Below are 24,513 nucleotides of genomic sequence, written 5' to 3'. Positions count from 1 at the left end.
TTTTATCATATCCGTTATTTGATGCTACATAGAACAAGTCATTCTCACACTGCTTAAGAACACAATCATTAGTTCTCCCAGAGTTACATGCCAAAGGATTTTTTTTTCCTTTCTTTGTACTTTTTTTTATCATATCCGTTATTTGATGCTACAAAGAACAAGTCATTCTCACACTGCTTAAGAACACAATCATTAGTTCTCAAAAAGTTCCATGCCATAGGATTCATTTTGTTTTCCTTTTTATGTACTTTTTTATCATATCCGTTATTTGATGCTACATAGAACAAGTCTTTCTCACACTGCTTAAGAACACTATCATTAGTTCTCATAAAGTTTCATGCCAAATGATTTTTTTTTTCATTGTTTTTGTACTTTTTTTTATCATATCCGTTATTTGAATCTACATAAAACAAGTCTTTCTATCACTGCTTAAGAATACTATCATTTATACCTTTCTGAGAGTCCTCGGTGAACTTTTTCTCAAACCGTCGTTCCACAGTTCCGTCTCTACAAGCGGTCATAAGAGTCTTGAGCCGCCCAGCGCATCCCGTCGACTTCTTTTCTAGGAGTTTTATGACCCTGGTGTTAGTTTGACCCTTCTTCTGTACCGTGAACCAAAGGAAACACTCATTAGAACCCGAGTGACCCCCTCTTTGGCCTTTAGAAATAGCTGATGTGAGAAGCGAAGGTGTCTTATAATACCAATCACGATACCTCGCCCTGCAGTCCGACACACTCCCTCCAATCATCTACGCCGCAGCCAAGCAAATTTTAATGACTATAAGCGTCTGTCTGTAAGTACAACGAGGCGTTTCTTGCTGCTGCACCAGGTCTAAACGCCGCCGCGTGCCAATGTCTGACGAAACCGGAGCAAAACATAGAAATGAGCTTGGTGAGTAAAGTGGTGAAAAAACAATTGTAAGGCAAAAGTCACTTGAGGTAATTCAAAGGTGTTCTGTTTTCTACCCATGCACCCCTCCTACACGCCACCCCCCCCTCCCCAACACACGCTCAGTGCCCCTTGCCATATCTTTATAATGTGTCTGTCGTTCTGAACTCACATGCAGGCAGACTTATCAGCATTTGTTAATTTTTTTTTTTTTTTTATACATTGCTGCCTATTGCGCCGGTAGGCTTCTTCCCGGTGGATCCTGATGGTCGGTCCAAGGCTTCATTCCGGTGGGTCCTGATGGTCGGCCCAGCCCGTTCTGGCGCAGGCGAGTGTTTATAGTGGCGCCATCTTGCATTGGCTCATGCTGCCCTCCCAGAGCTCATTTTTGATCCTTGAATCTGAGTCCGGGTTGATAGGTGGTCTTCTGGACAGCATGTGGGTAGTTTTAAGCCACTCGGCGGCGGCTGAAAAATCCCAGCTTGGTGGCACCGGGCGGGGATTGAACTCGCGTCCTCCTGAACACGAGGCCGTTACTTTGACGACTCAGCCACCGCCTGTTACTTGCACCGACAAGTTTTCTCCTCCTCCCTCTCCTCCTCCTCCTCCTCCTCCTCCTGTGTGCAGCCGCCGCCACCTTTGATTTCACTGTCATGTTCATAACGTTTGTCATCACTACTGCCCGACAAGCCGATGACCAGCCCTCCCTGTGCACATCCTTGCCTGTCTGACGGCCCGACACCTTACCCGGGCAATGTTTAAATGAATTTTCATCTTCCAGCTGCGATTTACGGGACAAGCAGACAATAAGACATTCTTCATCTTAGACAAACAATAGAAGAAATTATTACTACGCTAGAAGTGAAGCTGACAAGTCCCCGGCGAGGCATCAGGCGCCTACCCAGGACCCGACGACCTTGAGACGCGAGGCTCGTGAATTATCCTCCCGTGTCAGTGACAATAAGTGCACGTTGGCTGCCATTACCTTTGTTGAGCTGTTCCTTTGACGGCCAAGCTACACTGCACCTCAACAGGTATATGCAGGCAATCATTTATAGAGCAAATCTGTCGAGCAGATTACTCGCTGAATGGATGTTCGTGGTCTGTCTGAGATGCTTTATTGAAAACCAAGCCACTAACACACAAAAAACCTAGCCGGCCAGTATACTGCCGAAGGAACATTTGCATGCCAGAGCTGAAAGAACTACACAACGCGTCCAACATGAAACAGAGTTAATAAAGCAATGATCATGGGTTGGCAGCCATTCAAGTTAAGAGTAAGGCTACACGGCTGCAGGAAGTAGGGCGCAGATTTCCATAAAGAGCCATAACTTGTGCCATGTGGACTTTATTAGGTAGTTCTTTTGCCTGACTTCATTCTGTACTAAAGACGATGTATTTTTTTCCTATATTGTGCTTCTTATGGCTTTCTTACCTTAGTTTTTCACGTGTTTGACGTGGCTAAGGTTCCCCGTCCTGGTCAATATTGATGAATGGTAGGTAAAGATTTTCGGCCACTCGACGGCCGTGAAAGTCAGCCGCGTGTAATGACCACTCAGCCAGCACCTCCTCTGCACCACACACACACACACACACACACACACACACACACACACACACACACACACACACACACACACACACGGGGAGGCGGTGGCTGAACGGATAGCGAGACGGCCCCGCGTTCAGGAGGACGCGAGTTCAATCCCGATCGGTGCCACCAAGCTGGGACTTTTCAGCCGCCGAGTGGCTTAAAACTACCCACATGCTGTCCAGAAGACCACCTATCAACCCGGACTCTAGATTCTAGGATCAAAGATGAGCTCCGGGGGGGCAGCATGAGCCAGTGAAAGATGGTGCCACTATAAACACTCGCCAGCGCCAGAACGGGTTGGGCCGACCATCAGGACCCACCGGAAAGAGGCCTTGGACCGACCATCAGGATCCACCGGGAAGAAACCTACCGGCGCAATAGGCCGCGACGTAAAACACACACACACACACACACACACACACACACACACACACACACACACACACATATTTAGGCACTTAAAAAACTTTTCCGCCTTTCTCTCAGCTATGTAATATCCATGAAAATAAATCTACCACAAGCACATCACAACTCAGAGAGAAAAAAAAAAAATCACCTGAGAAAAAAAAAAAAAAAGGATTACTTCTGATTCGCTTCACTGGATCTTAAATTTTCTTGGATTCTGATTTGGAAAGAAAAAGTTAGCCTGTGAGTTAATGCCTGTGGGACGGCTCTCGAAAAACAGTGAATGCTTGCACAAGATACTAAGTCGAAACATAAATCAAAAACAGAATGGTCAGAAAGCCAACAATAGGCGATGCAGACGATTAGGAAAAGCAAAGTGAACACGACGCAGAGTTCGGCCCAGGAACCTGTACTCTGAATACGCAACGACTTATCGGAACAGAAATTTGTACTTGCAGTTAATAAAGCAGAATAAAATGCCACCCCAAGGCTCAAACATGATAATTAAGGAAGCCAAACAGCGTGGAATGTCAAATCAACGCAAATTAAGCAACTTGCATAAAGGAAACCGTTCATTATCGACGAAACATGAACTGCGATGGTCTGGTGGTATTTGGACAATCAAAAAGAGCAACAGCCCTTAATCTACATGAGTTAACGACCCTGACTGCCACTTTACTACGAACACTAATAGCGAGGTATACCAGGAGGTGGTGTCCTTGGTTCCTTAAGTAACTGTAAGAACGAGTTTCAAAAGCTTTCAACTTCAATGCTCGTGATTATACCATTCAGTTAGGTTACAAGTACCTCTCATGCCGAGCGAGCTGTATATCCATAAAGACCTAGGGGCGCCGGGCTCCATACGGGTAACGTGAACGATGGCAACCAATTGATTTCAACCATTTGCAATTCAATGAGTGTGAGCAGCCACGCCTTCACTGGCTTAAGGGCACCGTGATAGGAGTTTGATAAATCGTTTCAAAGAGAATCATGGCAGTCCTTATCATTTAGGGCATTTACTTGTCTGGGTATTTTTTGGTGTGCCCCCATTGCACATTGTATACGTCTCATGTTCATATTGATGTTGTTTTGTGCTCTCTGCATTGGCCGACAACCCCCCACCATGTATTACTCAGTTTTGGTAATTATTCTTCCTTCCTCCATTCACTCTGTCACCTAGGCCCTTCACCGACACCAAGCACGATATAAGGGACGAAACACAAGAGAAACACTACACTTACGGGTACGAAGTGTGAAATCGTCAACTGAACCTAATCGCCCATCACCTTTCCCTCGCATACCGCTCAACGTCTACTTTTAAGGGTCGTGAGGTTGCTGGGGCTACTCGGGCTGTCAGTCATGGGGCACGACAAACTTCTTCTTCCGCAGCATTATTATCCCGTTTCTATACGGGGTCGCTGTTTTTGATGAGTCCCCTCCATCAAACCCTGTCCTCCGCCACTTCAAGGTCCAAGTTCCGCCACAATACAGTCCTTCCATCTCGTCCTGGGTCTTCCTCTTCCTTCTGCCACCCACTTCCATGTCGATTATCTGCCTTTCACAACTCCCTTCCTCTCTCCTCCTGACATGACCAAACCATCTCAGTCTCGCTTCCTGCACACGACAAACATCAACCAACAAGTAATCCCATGCACCGAATCAGATCTTACAGAAGACTTTCCTGGCTTTGGAGAAGTGGAGCCCTCAGATTACTTCATTTACACAGGCTATATATATATGTGACGGAGTATGGAATTTTCAACTCTGAAATTATCAATGCATAAAGTGAATACTCTCGTTTGTTTGGGGCATTACATTTTTGTCTTTGTAGCATCCACGATAATTTTTGGCGGTCCATTTTTCATTTGTCACAATACTCAGTGTGTGACTGAAGGGCCAGGCCACAACCCCTTCCGAACTCACACCACAAACAAACAGACGATGACGTCCCTCACACTTCCTGAGTCTGAAGTACACCCACAGTCCATTCGGTACAAAACAAATAAATAAACTACCACTAATCAGACTTTCCTGAATCTCAGTCACCCCAACATTGCAGTTCGATAACTTATCGTATAAGTAATCAACTGTTGGTGATACTTCACAGATAAGAAAAATTATGAATGTACAAGAATGGAACAGTTGGCCAACAGAAACACGATAAACTAGTTGGGTCAGTCTTCCAAGTCGTGCCGCGACCATAAAGAAACGTTCATAGCCCAAGGGCGCCGCGAAACCCAACGCCGAGGACAACTGGGCGATGAAGTGTAGGGTACACATAGACAGCATCGGACTTCGTAATCAATGTGTGCAGACGCCAAAAAAGCTCCGTCGCCTGACCTGCCAATTAATGAACCTTGGGACTCACCGATCCATGAACTGTAGCACCAGACACAGAGTTCCCGTTGACTTCTGGTAGTTGGTGTAGACTGTAGAGGAAGTCTTTTTTTTCTTTTTCTATAGGCAATCATCAGCTCATTGTTACAAGGCCGATATAGGGGTTGAAGGGGATCGTCGGCCCGAGGGGAACAGGACGAGCACTGGGGGTTTGCTTGTGAATGGGAGGGTAAAGGGGGGCTGGGCATGTTCTCTTTGGTAATGCAAATATTTCGAAGATTATCAATATATGTCTTATTACTGTCACTATGATGATGGACCTATTACTATAACATGACAGGGCCAAGGTTTGCATCATTCGTAGTAAGGTATTCTGAGTATCATATTATTGCATCGTATGTGTATAAGATTGTTGAGTGTGTGCGTTAGATTTATCAACAAAATCAAACCTTCCATTAGAAGCACAATAAACAAAATACAGCTCCGTAGTCCCTCTTTCATATGTGATTTACAGTTATAAATGTTATATTGATATTTACGAGAGAGAAAGGATTATTTGTGAGCTTTCACTGTCATATTCGTAACTGATGCCGCCAGCGATAGCCGAAAAGCCGCTCCTTTATTACGGATATCTTAACACATGTTTGATCGTAATAATCCGTAAGTAACGACCCCCGAGTTCAGGGGCGTCGTTAACTTCATACCCAAATATCCAATGGCGCGCACTGTACTAGTAGATTACAAGGTCACAGCATCTCATTACAATCTCTCTCTCTCTCTCTCTCTCTCTCTCCAAGTACAATGATACAGCTCTATAAATCAAGGTCCCCAAACACACATTCACAACGCCGATTTCGATAAAGCCCAAAAGCACCTGACTCCTGGCATTCCTCGACTTTCGGTTCCACTCAGCTATCTGATCAACGAGTCTTTCAACCTTTTAGAGTTGGGTTCATTATCTGACAGAGCTTTTGCTGGTGGCTGTACGTCCTGTCTCGCATCTCGCCTTTCGCCTCCGGGCCGTGAAAGATGTGTGGTCATGTTCGCCTGTTTGTGTACATCTTTCTGTTGGTTCTTTTTGGACACTCCTTTGACCTATTCAGAAGCAGTAAGTAGCGGGCTTTTTTTACGCCCTTGAACTGTCTCCTTAGTTGTAAAAAAATTGTTAGGCAATAAAAGTCCCTCCTGAAAACTGAGGCTTTTTTTCACACTTTCTTTTTGTTGCCCTTGAGTTGCTTCCTGTGCTGTAAACAAACAAACAAACAAAAAAGAAAAGATTAGGATGTAGTGATGTTCCTTTTCTTCAGCACCGTTACGAAGGAAAAGTCTGACTCGCATCGTAACAAAAAAAATACCGACAATGACAAACCCTTTCTTTATGGGCGCTGTAAACATACTGGTAAGAGTGCAACTTTACGAGGGAGGAGCCCCACCCAGCCCAATCACGACTGACTTTTAGGAGACACCCGGACGAATGACCTCTCTGCGCCACTGCTTCTTTTACCTAATAGCCCTTAATGGTCGAGGGTAAGTCTGGTGCTGTGGCCTGCATTCTGGGGAGATGCGCTTCTCTTATACGTTTTCCGGCACAGCACCTGTTTGCGGCACCACTGTAAGGGTCGTATTATAAGACATTTCCCCGTCCAAGAACACATATTTGACTAGGCTTTCGTAGGAGTTGTGGCCATTTCCAGGGGTAGTTTTATGAACCTGGTGGTAGTTTCGTCCTTCCTCTGTACCCTGAGCATAAAAAAACACTCATTAGAACCAGACTGATCCTCCCTTTGATCTTTAGATATAGCTGATGTGAGAAGGCAAAGTGTCTTGTAATACCAGCCTATGTGTGAGAGGGGGGGGAAAGCAGCTCATTGAGGAGGAACCTTAAGCAGGGCACCGAAGCTTAACAACCCGTTTCTCCCTGAGTCGTTCCCATAGGCCTAACAACCACTACCGTCATCAATCATAAAGCAGATGATTTGTGAGGCGTCCGTTGAGGTGCCGCGAAGACCGGTGGAGGTCCACTCTTGCCCGGGGTGTTGGTGGCGAGAGGCGTGCAGGTACTACATCTGGCCAGTGGCCTGCAGTCCCTACCCAAAGGAGAGGCTAACGAGAAAAAGTAGTACGTCAAGATTCTTTAGTGATTTTCTCTGAGCCACTATTCAAATGTCAGGAAGAATAAGAGCTTAGCGTCGTATGCTGTAGCTCACTCACTCACTAACACACACACACACACACACACACACACACACACACACACGAAGTATTCTCCCGGACGTTCCACCACCACCTCTATCTTCGTACCGTTTACTTATTCTTGAACGCTTACACTTTGGTTGGTTAGTTATTTGGCTGATAGAGACAGGTGTGCAACAGTACAATAAAATATTCAGTCATTGCTCAGATCCTTAAAAAAAGTATCTAAAGAGTGTGATAGTTTTGGACCAGCATATATTAGCGTGTCAGTGAATAAAATGATTCGCTAAATCTTGACTCTTTGGTCGGCATTATAAGACACTTTCTGCTTTCACATCGGCTATTTCTAAAGGTCAAAGAGGGAGTCAGTCGGGTTCTAATGAGTGTTTCTTTAGGTTCACGGTACAGAAGAAAGGTCAAACTACCAACAGGGCCATAAAACTACTCCTGGAAATGACCAAAACTCCTACGAAAGCCTTGTCAAATATGTAAACTTAAGTGACGAAACGTTTAGTACTACGGCCCAAATTTATGTTCCCTCGGCCAGTGACTCGACGCGCGTACCCTCGGCGGGGAGTGGCTCCGGTGCTGCCGCCTTACGCCTCAACCTGACCGTCGGCGGCAACATGACTTTCCACTTCACCTCTGTGTTGCTCACCGCCTCAAGGTCACCAGCTGTTCTGTGACCGTGGGATACTACAAAACGAAATTATTTTAGGAAACGCTATTAATGTCTCATATGAAGGTCAACATTTATCATTTGTACAGGTAAAGGAATACTGTTTCTATTGATTTTCTTGTAAGTGCACTGTAATTACTATCTTATTACTATTATTATGATTATTATTATTGTTACTATTATTACTTTTATTATTATTATTATTATTATTATTATTATTATTATTATTATTATTATTATTATTATTATTATTATTATTATTATTGCAAGTACTGCTATCACTCCTTATAATGATATTGTAAACTTTAGTATATCTATTTAGTAAATGAATACGTTCCTGAACTATGTTTTTGTAGAATATTTTACTTCAGATTTCGACTTCGACATGTTCAAAAGATAATCAAAGATGTCAAGAGGAAAAACTAGGAATGGCGGTGTGTGTGTGTGTGTGTGTGTGTGTGTGTGTGTGTGTGTGTGTGTGTGTGTGTTTTAAATCTTACACAACAGCTACACAAACAAAGCTTTAGCAAAGATCCATGTCCGCCACACCGTCAATGCTGCGGCCTTTCCACTAAATCAAGATTACGATCACCGAAACTCCTTGAAAATTCTGGTGCCTGACGATTCTGGGAGTCGCTGAACGAAGAACGAATTTTATGACCTTTACCGTCCAGTACATTCCTTCCAATGCTATAAAACCCAGCAAACACTGCCACTCTTACTCTGTACCTCACTCCATGATCCAAAGACCCATCCCCCCCACCACTCCCCCACCCCGGCCCGAGATCAAACGGCATCTCTACACTCTTCTTCCCAAATGCTGAGGACCTTAAAGAGTTATCGCCACTCATTCCAACGCCATAAAACTCTGGTCTCCCACGCTTCCTCCTGTATTCCTTTACCAATCGCAGAACCACTAACACTTCCCTTACACACTATCCCTCTGCTCGTAACTACGTGAAAACTACCATACCACAGCTCATATTACTCACATCAAATATGACCGTAAGTGCCCATCACCCTCCTGCAGCCAAATCATTGCGAGAGAAAACGACTGGAACACCCCCCACCCCCCACCCCCATCACCACCCCGGCATGCACCCCCACCCGCCGCGTCCGTCAATGCCAGTCACGTCCTTACATCATCGCTGGTAACCTTCCCCATGACGAGTAATTGCAGTGCCACGCGTCGCGGCCCCTCATCAGCCCTTCCCCGTACACTTACAGGTTACTAAAAGATTACATAAAGAAACGCTACGATGCTGCCTAATACACAGGAACACACACTAAACACGAAGAGAACACGAACAAAGCATGCATCCACGCACGCACGCACGCACACACACACACACACACACACACACACACACACACACACACACACACACACACACACACACACACACACACTCTCACACACACACACACACACACACACACACACACACACACACACACACACACACACACACACACACACACACACACACACACTCAATCAATCAATCAGTCAATCAATTGATCGCTGAAACTTCAAACTAATCTATCGATCAATCAATAATACACGACCTCCTGACACCCGGAGGAGAACGAAGCAATGTGAAAATATCAAGACATTTCTTTGGTGGCGGTGAAATTTTTGAACAAAAGAGCCTTCGTATTCCAGACTGCTCTGTACAGAAAAGATGTGACAGGAAATAAAAAAAAAAAAAACTGGATATATGTTATGAACAATGAATAGGCATGGAAATGTGTAAAAAATCTTTGCTGCAAGGCCAAGCACTAAGAGGAGCCAACACTTCGTAAATTCAAAGGAAACATTCTTCTAAATTTTGATGGAAATTTATAAGCTTGAGCAGAACTGGAGAGAGCAAGTCAGCCGGTTTACTGAACATTTAAGCCTCTCAGTAAAATTTATTGAGCCTTGATGAGAGGGTGAACAAAGGCTGAACATTAGTGTTGGGTTTCACAAGAGGTTAAGAAGCCCCTCCTTAGGTCAGCAACTTGATGGCAAGAAAAACAAAATTAGAAGTGGACATGATCAGAACACTTCACTGCAGCCGATCCACCAGCGGGGAAAATGTTGAGCTGAGACTGATTATTTTTTAGGGTGTGGGTGCTCGAGGTGTATAGGGATTTTTTTTTCCTTTTATGTTCTACCAAGACGAGCGTGTTCGATATATTTTCAGTAACAACACGCACGCCCTAACAATGTGGGGGACGATTTTATTTATTATTTTTTTTTTACAGCAAAGGAGACAGATCAAGGGCTTAAAAAAAAAAAACAATAATAAAAAAAGCCCGCTACTTACTGCCCCTAAAAAGATTGGAGAGGAGTGGCCGAAAGAAAAGTTTACTCACTGTTATTTATTTTTTTTTTTTACAGTATTTTATCCGTTATTTGCTACGGAAAATACTCTGTACTCTGGATTACGGAGCATACCGTAAAATTGATCATAAAATGTTTTCTGTTTGGCAGATAATCAAAGATCTGTTTCTTGAGAAATATCTGGACTACAATATCGAGTATGTTTTAGGTCACTGCTATGCCTACAAGTAGAATACGAGGCCAAAACTAGATTATTGAAAGATATCATAAGTTTTCAGACGATATCTGGCATCTCTCACTCCGAATCATTGCTAGATACCATCTTCTGCTCCCCCTAATATTCTCTTGTAGTGAAATGTCGAAGAAAGTAGTAAATACAAGTTGCTACGTCAGTTATTCGTATCGTAATAATTATTTTCGTGAAAAAATAATAATTTCGACATCTTAGAGTCTTATGTAGGAGCAAGAGGAAGAGCTAAGGGATATCCTTCCATCTGCAGCAGCATCATAAACCCGGTAAGATGTATTTAATTATTTTTAGACGTTACTATTAAGCCTTCCAGTTATTTTCCACATCATTATCATGTTTTAAGCCATGACGATCTTCATACTTCACACTTGGTCCTGGTCTTGCTTGGCCGCCCAATATTTACAAAAAATTCCCGCCATAATCAGCTCAGCGTCGCGCCTCATTGACACCCGGCTTCCTCCTCTCTTGTTTCGTTTCCGTGGATTTCATCCCTTATTGCTGTAAGTGGATGAGGTGCACTGTCTCAAATGCATGTACTACACTTTGTGGTAGTAGATTAATGGTAGTCAGTTGTTAAATCATAGCACTTTTGAAACACTGCTAGTGCTGCTGCATGTGACTCTTCCCGTCTGGGTTTCTCATAATTGCTGATGGTTGAATCTTGTTCACAATGGACACAGAATTTGCATGTCCTTTGTGCAGTCATATTTCTAGGACAATGAAGGGTTATGTAGAGCATTGTCAGTTCCACTCAAATGATTATTCAAAACTATTCAAATGCCCTGTTAAGGGATGCAAGAGTGAAATGCCTTCATACACAGCATTTAGAACTCATGTCTATCGTGATCATCAAGGCGTGAAGTCACACAAGGTTTCTGATCAGTTATTAGCAGCCAACATTGGTCCATTACAGTGCAATGTAGCAAGGTGCCACAAATATGCAGTGAAATGCAGGAATTACTGAAGCACTTAAGACAGGATATAACTAATGGTGTAATAATACAGTGTCCTTTTACCATGTGCCAGGAATTTTCTAAGAAGCCCTCATTTTCTGCTCATTTATCCAGACATCATAGAAGCAATTCAGTGCATGACATCATGATAGAGTCTTGTACAAGCTCAAGTACTGCAACGGAACATTCACCAGAAACAGAACATGATGTCTCATATATGGACTCTGAAACCATTGGTACTCTTGAAGATGAAAACCTATTCTTAAGAAATATAGCTTTGTTTTATTTGAAACTACAAGCAAAACACTTGCTACCGTCCTCAGTCATTCAGTATATAGATGAAGAGTTTCAGAATATTCACAGCTTTAGTCTTAAATTTTCCATACAAAAACTAACTGACTCTTTGCAAGAACTTTGTATTCCTGAGGATAAACATAAATATATAATCAGTGATATTTATGGATCAGATGTCTTTCTCAATTGCAGCCGTGGGCCCCTTAGATCTGGTTATAGCCGCACTTCATTTTTCAAAGAAAATTTTAAGTATGTTGAGCCACAGTGTCATCATCTAGGAAAAAATCAGTTTAACAGAGAATGCTCATTTCATTATATACCAAGAAGTGAAAAAATAAGAAGTCTTTTTACAGATGAATCTGTTTCTAATAAATTCAGAGTAACAATGCAGAATGAGAATGAAGGTTCAGGTGAAGAGTGCTTCAGAGATATTACTGATGGACTTGCCTTCAAGAATAATGTACTATTCAGAGATAAGCCTAACTCATTAAGGATTATACTTTATCAAGATAGCCTTGAAATTTGCAATCCACTTGGTTCAAGTAAGGCAAAGCATAAAGTCTTTGCTGTGTACATGACACTAGGAAATTTTAGACCTTATCTCCGTTATGTGGTTGATAACACTCTTCTTGTGATGTTATGTAAAAAGAAAGATTTGAAACATTTTGGCCATGAAAGAATATTTCATAAATTAATGGAAGATTTGAAGTACACTGAAACCAATGGAATTGAAATTAATAATCAAGTTTTGCAAGGCACTTTGTTCTGTATATTAGGTGATAATTTAGGTGCTCAAAGTATTGGTGGGTTTGCAGAAAATTTTAGTACAATGGAGCATTTCTGTCGATATTGTACCATCTCCTCAGCTGACTTTCTCTCTGATCCTTTATGTGTCAGTACAAAGAGGACAAGTTAAAATTATAATTTAGCCATTCAACGCCTTTCAGAGGAGGACTGTGCCTCATATATGATCAATGCCATTAAATTTGATTCTTCTTTCAACTCCTTAAATTATTACCATGTGTGTAATTCAGGCCTTCCACCTTGTTTGCCTCATGATTTATTTGAAGGAATTGCCAATTATGATGCAGCTATAATCATACAGAATCTTGCAGGAGAAAAAAAATGGTCTACCTATTCAGAGCTCAACCAGCGATTGGATAGTTTTCATTATCTTGACACAGATGCCAGCTCAAAGCCCTGCCATTTAAATGTAAGAGGTGATAAATTAGGGAGCAAAGCTGTTCAAAACTGGTACTTGATTAGGTTGTTGCCAGTAATTATTAGTGACAAGATTCAGGATGCAAATGATCCAGTTTGGCAGCAGTTTTTGTTACTCCATGACATTGTAGAACTTGTTTGTGCCCATCGAATTAAGGATTCTCAAATAGCTTATCTTGATGTGCTCATTGATGAGTGCCTGGAGAGCAGATACATCAGCTTTCCCAATGTAAAGTTAAGACCAAAGCACCACTTCCTGAAGCACCCGCCTAGGCTAATAATGGAATTTGGACCTTTAATTCACCTTTGGACCTTACGATTTGAGAGCAAGCACTGTTTCTTCAAGAAATGCATTAATTTTAGACCCTTCTTTTCTTGTATTAAATCAACTCTTTTATCACTCATTAATTACTCCATAAATGATCTCACCGTCTCGTATCCCTGGTAGCGTGATCCGGCTTAAGTTGTTATTGGAGACTGGTGTTCGGGGATAAACAAGGGAAAAAGAAAATATACATTTATTTAAAATTAAATGAAAGTAATTGCCTTACGCAATATTCTTTGCTCAGACGATCATAACACTGGCATATTCAGCAATGGATGCAACATATGACAAACGACATGTCTTAAACATAATACTACAATATGTGCTCAATTGTTGCCAATAATAATAACACTCGTCGTTCCACAAGCAGTGGGTTGTATCTTTCTGCTTACATCACAATCATTATGTACTCTCTTCACAAAATCCTACTACACATCCCTATAGTATAATCTACTACAAGTCACGGAAGCACCAAATACCACACCCAGTGGTTTTACCTTTGCTTTACATAGCAAACAAATAATCACAATCCTGTCCCACTCACAATCCTACTTCACATCTCCTACATTATAATCTCCAGGACAATACAGTCGGTTTCCCTTAGATTCTCGAATTTCTACTCACGATTAAGATCACAACAGCCATTCTCGGCTGAGTGAGTAGCAGGTCTGCTTGAGGCGAGAACCAAGCTCGGTCTACCTATACCACTGATTTCTAGGCCACATTTTTCTTTGCTTTAGGCGGACTTACATCCTTGACACGCCCTTAATTTTCTACATAACCAATGGCCAATACTTCCTGTCACACCCATCTGCTCGCTCATTATGTTGTATTGTTTTACTTCTCCTGCTATTCGTGAGTCAGTCTTAAGACACTCCCTCAGTGATTTTTCTGTTAAATTATTGGCTGATAACATGTCGCCACGACTGACGTCACGGGTCAGAGTCTTTTTCAATGGTTGTTCACACTTTGTGACCACGCCTACTGGGTATCTGTTTTCTGTATCTGAGTCTGGGTATCTGTTTTCCTTTACCCTCGTTGTTTCCCCTCTTTTGTACTTGAGATGTTTACACTTATATATATGTCACCCTTTTTGTTAGTGTTTGTCCTGTCAGATGTTTACACAGTTGTATACCTGCCTTTCCTCTCTGGGTATCTGTTTTCCTTTACCCTCGTTGTTTCCCCTCTTTGGTACTTGAGATGTTTACACTTATATATATGTCACCCTTTTTGTTAGTGTTTGTCCTGTCAGATGTTTACACAGTTGTATATCTCACTCCTCTGTTTCCTCGTCTTCTGGGTCCTGACATACTTCCCCTTCCGGAAGATCTCGCCCCTGAGATCTCACAGGTGTTGGTGGAGAAGATACGCCTTGCAATGTCTGCAGTTGGTTCGAGTCTGGAATTAGGCGGCGTCGTGCGTAGCGTAGGACATAGGAATACCCCACGGCAGACGTCACCAGCAGAAGAACTAGGATCACGACAATGGCGAAGACAATCCACCAATGGATTGCGGGTTGAAAGGGCTGATCCGGCTCGACCACATAATCTAGGGGCTGCAAGCCAGCTGTTAGCTCCTGTAGGGGGATGGACTCAGCACTGCGAAGAGAACCTTGCCGAAGCATCAATATCCCATTATCCGTCAGGCTGGCAGTATGTCTGTTTACAGGATTGGTAGGGTATGTGAGAGTCAGAGTGATGGGGGAGGCAAGTGAACAGGTCCAGTAGCCAGGATCTTTTATAAACATAGGGGGAAATGTTTTCAAGATCACTGTGTGGCAGAGGTTGATCACTGACTCATGTTTCTTGAAAGCAGCCGATTCACAAGAGGCTGCGTCACTAGCCTCATGGAAGGGGCCTGTGGGAGGACAAACTAACATATGGTTATTCTTGTTACAGTGTTTTATACTAGAAAGCATAAAATATATTTTCCTATTCTCACTATTCTCTCTATACATAAGAAAGTAAGTGCTATTCTGCACAGAAAATGGAAGGGAGTCGATTCGAAAGACATCAAAGGTGTCAATCGGATCTCCTCGCAAAGGTTTGGTGAAATATAAATTACGAGAATCGTGCAAAGCCGTTGTCCTGGAGGACAGTTATTACATCTTTATATAGAGCTAAAAAATCAAGAACTGCAAGGCACAAAAGACCTGGAGGCCGAACCTAGGCTTCCTTTAATGTGCTGAACAACTGTTTGTCTCACATAATGGTTGGAGTTATGTATGTTTGCAGCTAAGCCTGCAGACTGAACTTTAAATCTTGTATACCTGGACTTATGTGTCTGAATGCTAAGTCAAAATACAACAATGCCTGTAGGAGCTTGTTTCTCTTCCTAATGCCAAAGTCTATAGAAAATTGGCGCACAACTTGGTTCAATACATCTACAGCTGAATATAGTCTATTAAAGGCACATAGCATGGCATGCATATTACTTAACGATGTTGAGTTTTCCATAATAAACATTTAACTATATAAAATTTTCTCAGTTAATGACTCTAGTATTCTATTTTTCCATGAATAGCATCAACTTGAGCCTGGGTCGCGGTACCAAATAGGTTATTAGACAAGGATCCTCAAAAAATTATTATTTCCCGTTTATTTTTTATTTTTTATAAATCATAGAAGCATGCAGCTTGTTTTGATTAGTAGTCATCACATAGCCTAAAACTTTACACCGAAAGAGTCAAATCAATCTGTGGTTTATTTCGTCATAATTCCGCTCAATTATTGCATTTTCATCCTTATACATTATTCCTGTTTTATATCGTATTAGTTTTGACACTACATTAAGCAACTCTTGTACCGTCGAAGAGCGAAGGCTTTATCTATGCCGAGGTGGCTCTGAAAGTTTGGGAGTAACCTGAGAAGGTAGGGCCTGTGCATCAGCTGTTTATTGCTGTTGTAGAACGAACATTATTTAATGTGTCATGAGTAGCAGTCACCTCTCCGCTACGAGTTATCATTTTCGGTAGAATTTTTCTCAGCGATTTCAGGGTTGAGCAATGCAAAGAATAGATCAGTGTCTGTCTCTGGATTTAAAGGGTATGCTCGCCTAATCGTTGGACATTGCTGCACGTCGATGCAATCTTCATGAAGGACTTTTACTCTATCTGTGGGGACCGTTGAAACCTTACTAGTGCTGAGGTTTATAATTTATACCATTATATCACTGATCTTCTCTATTACCCTGTAGGGTCCATCAAAAATAAGTTACAACTTTTTATTTACTTTTTTCTGTGGTCTCGTTTGAGGAACACTGTCTCCAACGTTGATAGTTTTGATTTTGAAGCTTTGTATTTCTTTTCTATTTCTTCTCTACCTTTTTCAATGTAAACCTGGCATCTATCATAAACTTTATTTGCAACTGCAGCCATTTCCTCTTCATAGGAGTCAATATCATAAACTTTCCTTGCATTACATTCATTTCCTCTTCATGGGAGTAAATATCATAAACTTCCTTGCAATTACAACCATTTCCTCTTTATAGGAGTAAATATCATAAACTTTCCTTGCAATTACAACCATTTCCTCTTTATAGGAGTAAATATCATAAACTTTCCTTGCAATTACAACCATTTCCTCTTTATAGGAGTAAATATCATAAACTTTCCTTGCAATTACAACCATTTCCTCTTTATAGGAGTAAATATCATAAACTTTCCTTGCAATTGCAGTCATTTCCTCTTAATAGGAGTAAATATCATAAACGTTCCTTGCAATTACAGCCATTTCCTCTTTATAGGAGTAAATATCATACCAGGGCTGCTGAATTTTTTTCTAACATAGTGTAGGGTACAGGAGGATCTCTAAAAATCCTCTCTCTGTCTCTCTCGATAAAATAGGGACTCCTTTATGGTGCGATAATACGCAGCATTATAGGCCAAGATGTTTATAAGTAGCATTATCTCCCAAACGGACACATTTCCTAGAACATTCTCCTCAAAATGTTAACAATAGTATAATTTGCGCGCTTTATTATTCCATTCCCATTTGTATGGTAAGCCGTTATTCGCGTGTCGCACAGGTAGCTTCTAATTTATCTCCTGCATCACGGAATTAACGAACTCTGAACCTTGACCTGTAACAACTGTCTGAGGAACACCGTGTACACAAACAACATCCACGTACAACGCCCTTGCCATTTCGCGGGCTTCCCTACTCCTTAAGGGTACTGTAATCAAATACCTTTTAAAAACATCAACTATGGGCATTACGTATCGAACCCCATTGTCCGATACACCCATGGGACCCACAAGGTCCATGTGTATTCTTCCAAAAGGAGCGGTGACGTCTGGATATTGCCGCCAAGGAGCAGGGTGCAAGTTCCCAACTCACTTTTAAAACGACTACCATGACGCACTTCCTTACATAATTTTCTACATCCCGTTTCATTCCAGGCCAGAAAGCGAACTTTCTACATCGACATAACGTAACTTTGGTTCCTCCGTGCCCTGCAGTGGCGACGATTGAGCCAGAGTTATCGCCTTGGAAATACTTGGGGGGTAGAATCACCACCTTAGTGGCTTCTCCGTACGGACTCACTAAAACACATCATTTATTTCCACCTGTAACTCTGACAGGGGCGGCATCTTACATTATGCCCATCTTCAACACAATATAACACATTTTCCACCTGTACCTCTAACAGGGGCGGCATCTCACATTATGCCCATCTTCAACACAATATAACACATTTTCCACCTGTACCTCTAACAGGGGCGGCATCTCACATTATGCCCATCTTCAACACAATATAACACATTTTCCACCTGTACCTCTAACAGGGGCGGCATCTCACATTATGCCTTTTTTCTCTGAGTCTTTGCTCAATTTTCCTTCATGGGGCTTCCTTCTTTTAGCATACTTATATGCTGGCTGCTCATCACGCAGCTCACTAATCTCCTGAATACTCCAGTCAAGTGTGTGGCCAATACACTCACTATTCAGGTCCATACATATCATATATTTTATTTTCTCATTTTTCGGCGCCTGTTTCTTTTTCTACACTAGTGGAATACCTTGCCCCTCATTATCCACGTGTTCCACGGTTTTTGTTGTTCCCCATCCACAAACATTATCGCGCGTGTCCTTCTAATTCAATCTCAGTGTCCTGTGAGCCTTCATCCTTGATAAAAAAAATCTGCTACTATATTTTCCTTGCCAGGCAAATGATTGATTGTAAAACCATACTCACTCATGAGAGTCTGCCATCTAGCTATCCTGCCGTTGGGACTAGTCACCTGTAACAACCATACTAAAGGTCTGTGATCCGTGTGGATCTCAACAGGGTAACCCAGTATTAATGGGCGGTTTACGTGTAACCCATAAATTACAGTTAAAGCCTCTCGTTCAACTATACTGTTCCGCTGTTCTGCCGTATTCAATTTCTCACAAAAAAATATACAGGTCTTAGTTTATCATCATTATCCTGTTATTGCAATACTCCACCAGTATTGTAGTAGGATGCGTAGAGTGACTGTACCAAGCATTCTATCCTTAAGGGTTGAGAACGCAATTTTTGTTTCATCCGTCCATATGAGTGGAGTTTTAATTATTTATTTATTTATTTATTTTTTGTGTACCTTTCTTCCCTTTGTAAATCTTTAGAAAAGGAGCAACAATTTGTGAATAATTTGCAATAAATTTGCGATAATAATTAGTCAATCCAAGAAATGACTGTAAATCATGAACAGTTTGGGGGGCCAGGACGTTTTGTATGGCCTCCAGCTTGCTAGACTGAGGTCTTATTCCCTCTGAGCGGATGGCATGGCCCAGGTAATCTACTTTGTCCTTAAAAAAGTTACACTTCTCCATCTTAAGAGTCAGTTTGGCTTCCTTTAAGCGATCCAGAATTTGTTCTAAGTTATCTGCGTGATCAGAAAATATATCGCCCAGGATAATTATGTCATCAAGGTACACCTGACCCTTGTTGCTTAATAGTCCTGTAAGGACAGTGTTTATTATTTTCTTGCAGCAGGACGGGGCTGTTTTAAGGCCAAAGGGGAGGGAAGTAAATTCCCAATGTCCTGCTGGAGAAGAAAATGCCGTCTTCTCTCTGCTGATTTCATCTTGGGGGATTTGATGGTAACCCTGTTTCAAGTCTAGGCATGAAAAAAAAAACTTACTATCTCCCAATTGATTGAGTATGGTAATTATATTAGGGAGTGGGTACCGGTCGTCCCGTAGTGTTTTTTTAAGTGCCCGGAAGTCCAGACAAAGTCGTAGTACTCCATCTTTTTTTTTTTGCACTGGGATAAGTGGGGCATTACAGGGTGATCGCGAAGGGCGGATCACACCCTGTTGCTGGAGCGATATAAGTTGTTCATTTACTCTGTCATGATAACTGATATGAATGTTATATGGACGCCTGTACACTACTTCATCAGTGTTTTGCTTGATGGTGCTTAAAAAATAGGGCGTTACTGTTAATGGTTCTTGTTCTGTGGAAAACACGGTTATATATTTATCTATTAAGGACTTTAAAACCTGATTCTCTCTCTTCACTTGGGAATTTAGCGTCAACAATTTGATAGAGGCTTTTCTTCCTTACTTCAAGCTCTGCGGGCTTCAAGTCTGTTTTAGCTGTGTCAGCGGTCTGTACACTAGATACTTGTGGCAGATCAGCGTATAGCTCATGAGTGACAGGCTTCACAAATCCTAACGTTGTATTATCATCTATCTTTACACTCACTTTCAATATTCAAATACGGCACAGTGACATAAGATCTTTGATTGTCAGATGAAGGGGTTAACTTAACTATCCCTGAGCACAAGACTCTAGCCTGAGGAGTAGTAACACAAGGCTCAAATAAAGCTTCACTTGCCTGTAGTTGCGTCACTAGCGTTATGTAACCTGCAACAGATGCATGCAGTTGCAAAGGTTCCGCTGCTTGGCAACGTACGGCCTTATTTTCAGTGAGACCTTCTTCATTTCCATCTACATTTAGCTAAGATCCTTCACCTCTAGATATAAGACATTTTTCCTGGCATAATTGTATGGTTTCCCCTTCTATTATCAGTTTTAAGCTTCGTTCTTTTGTTCCTCATTTAGTTGCAATGTTTTCAAAATAATATCGTGCTACACGACAAATCAGTACTCAACATAATATGAGTCGGCAAATCTACATCGCGTGTTATCAATAAGTCTTGGAAACTACTTTTTCCTTCCATATTAACTTGTCTTTTACCGTCATTTTCAATATGGTATCTTTGCAGAGAGACAATATTCACGGGTTTCGCTTCACAGTTATTTACTACGAGCCCTAATTCTTTAATAAATTCATCCGTTAAAAACTCACACACGCTCCTGTTTCTAGGAGCGCTGCCACTTTTGCATATGTATTATCATGAGTAGTGCGATCTGCCTAACAAAGTTACTCTTGAGTTATGTTAATTATAGCCTTCTTTTCATTATTTTTAAGGTCACTCCCTTGTTCGTTATAACCTTCTTCTCATTATTTTTAAGGTCACTCCCTTGTTTGTTATAGCCTTCTTCTCATTATTTTTAAGGTTACTCCCTTGTTCGTTATAACCTTCTTTTCCTTATATTTATGTGAGGCGGTTACTCCCTTGTTCGTTATAGCCTTCTTTTCCTTATATTTATGTGAGGCGGTTACTCCCTTGTTCGTTATAGCCTTCATCTTATTATATTAAAGGTTACTCCCTTGTTCGTTATAGCCTTCATCTTATTATATTAAAGGTTACTCCCTTGTTCGTTATAGCCTTCATCTTATTATATTAAAGGTTACTCCCTTGTTCGTTGTAGCCTTCATCTTATTATATTAAAGGTTACTCCCTTCTTCGTTATAGCCTTCATCTTATTATATTAAAGGTTACTCCCTTCTTCGTTGTAGCCTTCATCTTATTATATTAAAGGTTACTCCCTTGTTCGTTGTAGCCTTCATCTTATTATATTAAAGGTTACTCCCTTCTTCGTTGTAGCCTTCATCTTATTATATTAAAGGTTACTCCCTTCTTCGTTGTAGCCTTCATCTTATTATATTAAAGGTTACTCCCTTCTTCGTTGTAGCCTTCATCTTATTATATTAAAGGTTACTCCCTTCTTCGTTGTAGCCTTCATCTTGTTATATTAAAGGTTACTCCCTTGTTCGTTGTAGCCTTCATCTTATTATATTAAAGGTTACTCCCTTGTTCGTTATAGCCTTCATCTTATTATATTAAAGGTTACTCCCTTCTTCGTTGTAGCCTTCATCTTATTGTATTAAAGGTTACTCCCTGTTTTGTTCTTCGCTCATTTTCCGTTTTTTCCACTGCAAGTGTGCATATTTATTTATTTCTTTATTTATTTTCATTTGTTTATTTAATGTTATTTGTAGTAGATAACTGAGGGGGGCACTACCCTGGCCTCCTCTTCCTCTGATTCTCTTACTTCACACATTTATCTTAATACTTCACACTATTGTCCATATGCTTCATTTTTATTTTTTTATTCATGACTCTTTATCCATACCTCACACTTTTCTTAGTATTTCACATTTTTTCTAGATCATACTCTACACTTCCTACCTGGGGGACGCGGGTTAGGCCTTTATAAAGTCACTCTATGGCTGCATGTCCGCCGCGGCACACCACCACCCTTTGAGGCGTAGAGCCCCGTGTTCCCCTCCATCCTGGGGTAACAATCCTAAAACAAACAAACCTGGGAGGAGGGACGCTGCCGCTGCCTGTCACCTGACACCCTCTCACTGAGGAGTGGATCGCGGCGCGGGTGGAGAGAGACTGCCCATCCCTCTCCACTCCGCCCGGGAAGGAACTCATGAATTCTCGGTTGAGTCGCGTGTGCTACCCATTGCACTACAGAACAACAGTGTTTGGCCAGAGTTAACATTACCATATCGTCAAAGTCCATGTCCTCCGGAAGAACCATTAATTATATAATTAAATCGTCACTATTATTTCCGCCACTTAAAACGAGCAAAGCTTAATGAAAATAAGAGGCGTTTTCTCGTCAGAGTAAATTAAACAAAAGCACTGTAAGCACATGTCCCTATTTATCCCTATACCGCTGCCGCCAGTTTTAGACCCTTCTTTTCTTGTATTAAATCAACTCTTTTATCACTCATTAATTACTCCATAAATGATCTCACCGTCTCGTATCCCTGGTAGCGTGATCCGACTTAAGTTGTTATTGGAGACTGGTGTTCGGGGATAAACAAGGGAAAAAGAAAATATACATTTATTTAAAATTAAATGAAAGTAATTGCCTTACGCAATATTCTTTGCTCAGACGATCATAACACTGGCATATTCAGCAATGGATGCAACATATGACAAACGACATATCTTAAACATAATACTACAATAGGTGCTCAGTTGCTGCCAATAATAATTACACTCGTCGTTCCACAAGCAGTGGTTTGTATCTCTCTGCTTTTTTTTTTTTTTTTTTTTTTTTACAGCAAAGGAGACAGCTCAAGGGCACAAAAAAGTAAACATTAATAAAAAAAGCCCGCTACTGCGCTAAAAAAAAGAATCCAAAGAGGTGGCCGAAAGATAGGTCAGTTTCGGGAGGAGAGGTGTCCTGATACCCTCCTCTTGAAAGAGTTCAAGTCGTAGGCAGGAGGAAATACAGATGAAGGAAGATTGTTCCAGAGTTTACCAGCGTGAGGGATGAAAGAGTGAAGATGCTGGTTAACTCTTGCATAAGGGGTTTGGACAGTATAAGAATGAGCATGAGTAGAAAGTCGAGTGCAGCGGGGCCGCGGGAGGGGGGGAGGCATGCAGTTAGCAAGTTCAGAAGAGCAGTCAGCGTGGAAATATCGATAGAAGATAGAAAGAGAGGCAACATTGCGGCGGAATTTAAGAGGAAGAAGACTATCAGTATGAGGAGGAGAGCTGATGAGACGAAGAGCCTTTGCCTCCACTCTGTCCAGAAGAGCTGTGTGAGTGGAGCCCCCCCCACACATGAGATGCATACTCCATACGAGGGCGGACAAGGCCCCTGCATATGGACAGCAACTGTGCAGGGGAGAAGAACTGGCGGAGACGGTACAGAACGCCCAGCCTCGAGGAAGCTGATTTAGTAAGAGATGAGATATGAAGTTTCCAGTTGAGATTTTGAGTTAAGGATAGACCGAGGATGTTTAGTGTTGAGGAAGGTGATAGCTGGGTGTTGTCAAAGAATAGGGGATAGTTGTTTGGAAGATTGTGGAGAGGTGGAGAAACTGTGTTTTTGAGGAGTTGAATGACACCAGGTTCTTCTTGCCCCAATCGGAAATAATAGTAAGGTCTGAGGCTAAGCGTTCTGCAGCCTACAGCATTGAGTCGTTAAGTTCCTGAAGGGTGGGTCTTCTATTAAAAGAAGTTGAATAATGCAGAGTGGAATCATCGGCGTAGGAATGGATAGGACAGTTCTTTTTGGAAAGAAGATCATCAATGAACAACAGAAAAAGAGTGGGAGATAGGACAGAACCCTGTGGGATACCACTGTTAATAGATTTAGGGGAAGAACAGTGACCGTCTACCACGGCAGAAATAGAACGGTCAGAAAGGAAACTGGAGATAAAGGTACAGAGAGAAGGATAGAAACCGTAGGAGGGTAGTTTAGAAAGCAAAGATTTGTGCCAGACCCTATCAAAAGCTTTTGATATGTCCAGCGCAATAGCAAAAGTTTCACCGAAACGGCTAAGAGAGGATGACCAAGAGTCAGTTAAGAAGGCTAGGAGATCACCAGTAGAACGCCCCTTGCGGAACCCATACTGGCGATCAGATAGAAGGTCAGAAGTGGAAAGGTGCTTTTGAATCTTCCAGTTAAGGATTGATTCAAAAGCTTTAGATAGACAAGAAAGTAAAGCAATAGGACGGTAGTTTGAGGGATTGGAGCGGTCACCCTTCTTAGATACAGGCTGTATGAAGGCATACTTCCAGCAAGAAGGAAAGGTAGATGTTGACAGGCAGAGGCGAAAGAGTTTGACCAGGCAGGGTGACAGCTTACATCACAATCATTATGTACTCTCTTCACAAAATCCTGCTACACATTCCTATAGTATAATCTACTACAAGTCACGGAAGCACCAAATACC

At 41.7% G+C, this 24,513-nt stretch overlaps 1 long non-coding RNA gene across 1 annotated transcript; it reads left to right on the top strand.

Annotated features, from left to right (window-relative positions):
- The first annotated feature begins 20,990 nt into the window (after positions 1 to 20,990).
- On the top strand, positions 20,991 to 21,676 carry LOC127009783 (uncharacterized). Its single transcript, XR_007762255.1, has 3 exons — positions 20,991 to 21,302; positions 21,347 to 21,390; positions 21,567 to 21,676. It is a non-coding gene; the product is annotated as an uncharacterized LOC127009783 (long non-coding RNA).
- The last annotated feature ends 2,837 nt before the right edge of the window (positions 21,677 to 24,513 follow it).

This window comes from Eriocheir sinensis, chromosome 42 (assembly GCF_024679095.1).
Source record: "Eriocheir sinensis breed Jianghai 21 chromosome 42, ASM2467909v1, whole genome shotgun sequence".
In the NCBI taxonomy this organism is placed as follows: Eukaryota; Metazoa; Arthropoda; class Malacostraca; order Decapoda; family Varunidae; genus Eriocheir; species Eriocheir sinensis.
This window is presented reverse-complemented; position numbering and strand designations above follow the sequence as displayed.